Source organism: Cryptomeria japonica, chromosome 7 (assembly GCF_030272615.1).
Source record: "Cryptomeria japonica chromosome 7, Sugi_1.0, whole genome shotgun sequence".
NCBI lineage: Eukaryota > Viridiplantae > Streptophyta > Pinopsida > Cupressales > Cupressaceae > Cryptomeria > Cryptomeria japonica.
In genome coordinates, this window is record NC_081411.1 from 117,337,981 (window position 1) to 117,346,409 (window position 8,429).

Below are 8,429 nucleotides of genomic sequence, written 5' to 3' on the forward strand. Positions count from 1 at the left end.
TACTATATAGCAAGTATGAGCATATCAAAGTCAAGGGATTGACCGAAGCCCTAACCTACCCTCGAGTTTTCAAACCCCAATGGGTTAAATTTGTTTTGAGCAGAGTTCATGATGACTTTATGTGGTTAGAGGAGCAACCATTCAAAATAACCAAGGAGATCATTCACATAATAATCGGATACCCTATATACGACCATGCTTGAACACAGAAAATGATTTCATAGAAGGAATTGATAACTTTAACCGGAGTTGAGTATGATTGCAGATGTCTTAAATTAAATAATGTTACAGATGCAGAGCTAAAGTTTGCAATTAGAGTCATTGGTTATTGTTTCTTTCAATCAACAAGGGAAAACAGTGTACCATGTGCAGCTGTAGATTTGGCCTACTAGATTGTGAAAAAGGGTATGAAGATTGATCTATGTGAAGTGTTGTTGAAAAACCTATTTGAAAATCTCAACACTATAAGGAAACCTAAGAAGAATAACTCGGCAAACACACTAAAGTTTGGGTCACTCTTAGTGTGCATGTTTTTCTATTTTCAGAAATTCTTCCCATCAATCGATAACATAGTTTGGGAGTTACATCGACCAATCACCCATCAAATAAATGACTTTATCAATCAGTTAGGTGATAATTTCAAAGAGATAATGGATGATTACTTCAGAAAATTTCAAGAAAAGATGCATAACAGGTACAGAATCCCACCTCAGTTAGTGGAAAAATATAAGGATGATATATGTTTTGAAGTGGACACCAACTACTGTTATGTCAATGCAGTAGAACCTAGAACTCAATCTCTACCATCCATGGGTTATGAGATAGATCTTGATATTTCTCAACAACAGATAGATGCCTTTTTGACACTTCCAAGGCATGCTACCAAGATCAGGTATGGTACCTATGAAGAGGTCAAAGTAAAAGTAAAAATGAGCATAGTAGTACCAAAGGCTACAAGAAAAGCCACTAAAATGATCAAAGTGCTAACTAAGAAATTTGGAGAAGGTTCTACCTCCACACCTACTAAGTCAATAGGTAGGAAGGATGATCAACTATCAATTGAAGAAGAATCTAAGGCTCAAGAAGCAGCCATCACTCTGAGCACCGAGTTGCCAAAGGGCAAAATTTTGAAAAGGAAGAAATAGGATACAACAAAGGTATCACCGACTCCTCCAGTGAAGCGCCCCAACACTAGATCATCTGCAGTGTCACTTGGTAAGAGGGAGAAAAATGTTGAATTGCCTAAAGTTACAAGAACCTATAAGAAGTCAACCAAGAGACTCATTTTGAATAAAGAGTCAAGTGACACAGAATCTGAAGATGCAAGCAAATTTCAGATTGTTAAAAGCATAAAGGAAGATGTACACAGCGTGGACAATTTTTGCACAAATCTAAAACAATATGGTGGATTTGGATCATTCAGGTATGTAAAATATGACTCCCGGATAGAAGAAGAAAAGAGGCAAATAGAAGAGTTAGTAGTATGTACACTTCTCAAATTTTGAGTAGTTCCTCTGGAAGTAACTGATTTTCTTCCAAAAGCATTATACTCTCATATTGACAACAGATGGAAATATGCTATGGACTTGGAGATGCAGATAAGAGAAAGTGTTTTGGTACATCTATTTCTAGACATGTTGGTAGATGATATTAGAAATCATTTGAAAAACTACCAGAGAAATTTTCAAGTAAAGCAAAGGACCTTGAAAATGATGAATGGACATTATCTTGAAATAGAAAAGGAAATCAAAGAAAAATGGCAAGAAATTTTTCGCATTCAGACTGAAGAACCTCAAGGTGAAGTTGAAATAGTTGACATCACAGAGCAAGATCCTGCTTAAACTATTCAACTAGATGAGGATATCATGGACACTGAGGCACAAGAAGAAGAAATGATAGAAGGAAATGCCTACACCAAACTAGTATCCAACGAATCAGTCTTGGAACAAGTCAAGTCCTATCCTCTGGTAAATCAACAAGTTTTAACCGAGAAACCTCAGGACACTGATCAAGGCAAAGAGGGTCCACAGTCTACAAAAGGAGAATCTACTTCTCAGGCCACCGGGGAACAGACTTCTCAAGCACCTGCAAGCATTGAAACTGTTGCCACTGAGACCCCAAGCACGAAATCACCGAAGGAAACATCAGAAGCTAAGGGAATCGACAAAAGTGTTGCCTCTACTGAGCAACCTACCGAGGGTGAACAAGCCTCCAAAGCCATTGTACTTGTTCAACTAGTGAAAGCCTCATCATCCAAGGAAAAGAAAGTGAAGAAGCATAGTTTCAAGGTAGAACTGTCAAAGCCTATTGTGTTGCCAAATGTTGAAATTTCAAAATTGAAAGGGCAAGCACTTATTGAATTCAAAGAACTATGTAAAGACAAAGCAGAACAAGAAAGACAAATGATTATTCAGAAGAAGAATCGAGTACTTCAGAAGGTTAAAGCATTATTGACAGACATACTACCTGAAGCTACCATGAATAAAGATGTTGCCATCCATATGTAACTGGATGAACTACTCACTAAATTAGAAGCATCAGGAGTAGATGCATCAAAATACCTTAGCAAGATGAAGGACAAAGAACTAACTGCCAAAATGATTGAAGAAGTGCAGAAAGCAATTGCTATAGGTAAAGTCAAGCTTGTTGGACTCATTGCTAAGTTGTGCCCTCAACTCAAACATATTCTTTATTTATTTCACAAGCTCTGTACATTTTCATTATTTATTAAAGATATCAAGCTTAAGACTGAAGTCATTGAACAAGAGATTACTGATCTCTCCAATAAGTTGACCACCGAGCCAAATTCTGTTCAAAATTTCTATACCAAGCTTCAAACTCTTATGGCTCAATAGTTAGAACTTCGGAATGAAGAGCACAAAATAAGGATGGATATCATGACTCTTCAGATCTTATTTATTCCCCACTTATCATCAGTCTAAGAGCAGATCAACCGAGCTACCCACTTATCCACTCAACCAAAGGGAAACACTTTAGATGGTTTGATTTCACTCTTAGCTGATACTATAGCTCTAAATTCCCTAATGGATAGTGTCAAGGATGCACTCTCCACTGCTCTCACCGATGCCAATACAAAGTATAAATCTATTTTTGACCAGTTGCCTCCACCTAATGGTAACTAGTTTTGATGTTTGTCAAAACAGGGGAGTAAACTGAGTATAAGAGAGAGTGTACCGAGTAGAACAGAGTATCCAAATGTATAGTTGAATTTGATAGGGGGAGCATAGAACATAGAGCAGTGAACACCGAGCATTGATCACAAGAGCATGCAAATTAAGTTATGTACAGTATATTGATAAGGGGAGTATATATTTGAGTATGTTACTATTTATTGACCACTGTATATACTGTCATTTTAGTCAAATTTTGTAAATATATAGATTTTGAGTTATGACTTTGAAAAGAGTTTTGTCAAACATACCAAACTAATGTCAAAAGGGGAGATTGTTATTATTTACTAAGTTGTCATTAGTTTTATGTCCAAAGTCATCCTATGTACTCTAGTCGATAAGCACTAAAGCAGTCGATTATAGAAGAAAGGAGTCATAGAGTTAAGTATACACCGAGCTGTCTACCGAGTAATGTTCTGTGTCTACCGAGCAGAAAAGAAGGTATACCGATTAATCTGAACCAAGTAGAAACATGTTACTAGATTCAATGAACCTGAACACATATGTGGAAACATGTTACAAGAATCGAGGAATAGGGAACCGTTAACACATAGGAAATTGCACTTCAAGATTTTGTATGATTTTGAGGAAGTTTATCCAATGAAATAATTTCTATGTTTATTCATTCGATGAATCTTGTTTGTAAGATCGAAGCATGAATAGATCACCATCCCAGAGATATATTTATATAGAGTGATTTGAGAATCAAAATGAGAGACATGTGTGATAGAAGAGCTAAAAGGAAAATCATAAGAGGACACATTGAGTTGTGACTGTTACGACTGACATAGATATTCAGAGGTCACCGAGAAAGTTTTCAGATAACAGTTTAAGGGATAGAGAAAAACAAAAGGGTTTACTGAGTTGATTTATCATTTACCGAGGTATGCTATGAGCAAGGTAATTTCATATTGAGCACATAGAATCTGCTATAACATTTGAGATGTAAAGTTGCAAATATTTGTAAAGATTTTATTGAATCATTTGAGTTGCAATAGAAACCTTTAACAGGGTAAAAGACTCTAACAAAGTCTATAAATTGTAAATCCTTTAACCAGGTGCAACATTTTGTATAAGTGTTGTAAAATCCTTTAGCAAGGTAGATCTCAAGATCTTGATACTCCTAACAGGGTAAGCTATCAAAAATAGATAAACACGTAGCTCTAACCGAGCAACCTTTATTATTGCAGTAGTGAAGTTGTGGGTGTCATCCCCACCGCAATTTTTCTCTCTAACAAAGAGTTTCTGCATAACGAAAATGTTTGTGTTGTGGAGTGAAATGTGTATGAATGTTGTTTCTATAATTATATGTTAGCTTTATATTATGAGATCAACAGTTCACAATTTATGTTTATCAGTAAGATTGTTTTTGGAGAAAAGTTTTGAAGTACTGATTCACCCCTCCCCTCTTAGTACATTAGCTTTCCTAGTTGGACCTAGCATACTTATCCTCAAGTTTGGTTCTTGAGACTACCAACAAGTTGACGATACAATGTGGCATCAACAAGTGGAGTGGAACACTTAGCCTCAGGCATGACTCCTAAAAGAATGAGAGTGGACGCAGGCTTATAATCAGCTATGTGGAACCATGCTAGAAGATCAAGATCATACTTAGGCTGAGCAAGAGAAATCCCTGAAGAAGGCTATAATATCTCAATCCTGAGAAAGTGGTGCAAAAGGCACAAGTCAGTCATAGAAAATCTCTCATGCAAAGTAGGTTCGGTACTGATAATGATGAATGAGGGACTCGTCATAACAATCAAATCATTAACATAGAGAGCACGTAGAAAATAAGAGCTATTGCATCACAAAATGTAAACATTCAAATATGAATGACACTTGGTGAATCTTGTAGATAGAAGAAAATAATCCATCTTATCATACCCAGCCCTAGGGGCCTTCTTGAGGCCATAGATAGACTTAATTAATCTACAAACCAAAGAAGAATCTTGAACAAATCACTGTCGCTTCTCCATGTAAATATCCTCTTCTAGTTCCATGTGAAGAAACACACTCTTCACATCCATCTCTCCTGAGCTATGGGTGCAAAGGTCTTAATATAATCAACACTAGGAACTTGTGAGAAACCTTTTGCAACAAGCCAAGCTTTGTACTTATTTACACTACCATCAAGGAACTAATTCACTTACATCAAATTATCTTTCTCCCCTTAGGGAGAGGGACTAATTCCAATGTGTTATTCCTCATCAAGGAACTATACTCTTCATCCATTGTTCAATCCAACTCAAAAACCCCTAATGCTTCCTTAAAGGATTGTAGATCAGAAGCTAAAGCAATGTAGGCATATGGAAGATCCTAATGTTGTTACTGAGTCCTTCGAGTGTCTCAAGGATCCCCAATAAGAGAACCCATTGAGTCTATCAATTCCAATGAGGTCTTGTAGGAGATGAAGGATGAGCTTCCTCAAATTCAAGTAGACCCAACAAAGGCATGTGATTGTGAGTTGAAGTTGAGGGGGTTCATCATTTGTGTCACTATCATCACTTTCCACTATGGAGAAAGGAGGAGGAGGATGAGAGGCCAAGCTAGGAGAGTTTTCCTCAAAGTGAACACTCCTTTCAAGGAATACCTCATGTGTCTTTGGATCCATAATTCTATATGCATTAACACACTCGAGATATCTAACAAATATGTAAGGCCTACTTTGAGGTTCCAATGCCTTACACTTTTGTGGAGGAATATGAGCCCATGCTAGACACCCAAAGACCCTGAAGTGTCTCACAATCCATTTTATACCACAACAAGACTCAAAAGGATTCATATTCTTCAAATCTTTTTGGGGAAACTGATTTTAGATGTGTGTGGCAGCTGATAGCTTCTACCCCAAAATTTGGACCAAGAGAATGAGCATTAATCATGCAGCTAACCATCTCCTTAAGGCTTCTATTCTTCCTTTCTGCAACACCATTCCATTTTGGAGTGTAGGCAATTGAGTGTTGAAGATCAACCTCCTCAAAATTACAAAATTCCTCAAGTCTATTGTTCACATATTCCCTTCCATTGTGAGTGTGGAGAACCTTGACTAGATTCCCTAATTTCTTCTCAACATGAGCCTTCAAGGATAAAAATCTATCAAACACTTCACTCTTGTGAACAAGAAAGTAGACCCAAGTGAAGTAGGAGTAGTCATCAATGAAGGTGAGGACATAGAAAGCCTCGCTAAATGATGGAAATAGAAATGGACCTGCTACATCATTGTGCCCCAAATGAAGAACTTCAAAAGATCTCTAAGACTTCCCATTATCAAACTTCTCTTCGAGATGCTTGCCCATGTAACACCTTCAACATACATCATCTAGAATGCTGATTTGAGGTAGACCCGTGACCATGTCCTTAGAGCTTTGCTACTGAAGATAGTGGTAATTGAGATGTCCAAACCACTCATGCCATAGATTACTTTCTGAATTTGAATGAGTGAGCTTGAGGTGATAAAAAGAGAACGAGACACAAAGTGGGAGAATGAATAAAGTTGTGTGTTGTGATTGACTTGTCCCACTGCTACCAAGACATCATTATCAATTTCTTTGACCATGGCTGAATCAAGTGTAAACTCAACTTTGTTTCCATTTCCATATTGGGTAATTAGGTAGATTGAAAGAAGGTTGGTGCTCAGATTAGGAATATAGATAAAATTCACAAATGTTCCATCATCTATGTCAACCGAACCCTTCCCTTCAACTTATGTATCATCACCAATGAAAATGTAAGGTACCTTGGATGAGTCTAATGAGGAAAAAGGCTCCCTTGTAGAACACATGTGATGAGAGGCACTCGAGTCAAGTATCTACTGCTGTGAAGAACTTGTTGTTGCCATAAATGCTTACCCTTTTCCTTTTAACTGAGGAAGTGGAAGGAGAGGAATTCTTCTTCTTGTAGGCAGATGGAAATTTGATGTTGTTCTTCTTAATGATGTTTGCCAATTCATCAATTTGTTTTGAGTGGCAATGATGCTCATCATGACCAACTTTCTTGCAATATGAACAAGTTGGTTTCTCCTTCTTAGGTGATTTTCCCTTCTAGAAATAAAATGAAGTATTGTCTTATTGTGGAGAGGATGATTGTGCTCTATCTTGTTGTGGCTTTGGCTTAGACTACTTTTGGTTGTTGTCTTTTCCTTGATTCAATCAATGATGCAAAAGACCTTAATTGAGATATAAGCATTACATGTGCCAAAATAAGCTAGAATAGACCAAGTGCTAAAAGTGGAATTTGTAATCATAGTTACTACAATTGATAACACCACTATAAAATAGAGAAAAAAATCATGCACTTTCAAAAACAACTACACCTAAAAAGGAGTCCATATGAGCCAAAACGATGCCTCAAAAATTGTAAAAATAGGGACTTCCCAATTTCTAAAATATCCGTGTATGAAAATTAAAAAAACTCTTACACCATTGTGAAAAGCATGAAATTATACCCTAAATAAAAAAAGAAGAAAATAATTTCTTGAAAAAAGGAGTCTAGATGACTGAGATATTGGTGTTTGAAAATTGCCTGCATAATTAAAATGCCTAAATTGTTGCCACACCTCCAAACTTTAAATGGCTCTAGATTTGGCCTCTGAAGTCAGATTTGGATGAAACAAAAGACAAATATGACTATCTCAAACCTATTGAATCTAATGATAGCTTCATATCTAACCCAACAAGCTCAATTTTGACCTGCAACAAAAAAGCCACGAATCTAAAACTCCAAATTGCATGAAAATTCTCTCAAATGGCAAACCAATGGCACTTTAATGGCTCCAATACAATGTAAGAATTGGCTATGAAGGTAGCCACCCAATGTATAGATACAATGGAAAGCACAAGAACAAGAGAGAAATACTATGGGACAAGAACAAATTGTATTCTCATCAAGATGTAAATAACTAGATCAATATACGATGTACATAATCCTGTTTATTAAGGCAAGACGAAAAGGAGAAGAGAAAACACAAGGATGACATGTGGCTCAATGATATCATTCCACTATAATTGGATATGAAAATATGATAACAAGATGGCACCACCAAAGGTGGAATTTCTCCTACAACCATATTCCCTAGAGATATGCAATTTCCTAAGCATCTCCTATTCAAATTACCATGATATGCATTATCTTAAGTTAACTTGAGTAAAGTATAATTACATGAGACATAAATTACACCAACGTGATTTATATATGTATGATTGACATTTCCTAATTAATAGATTTATTTTTAAAATGAATTAT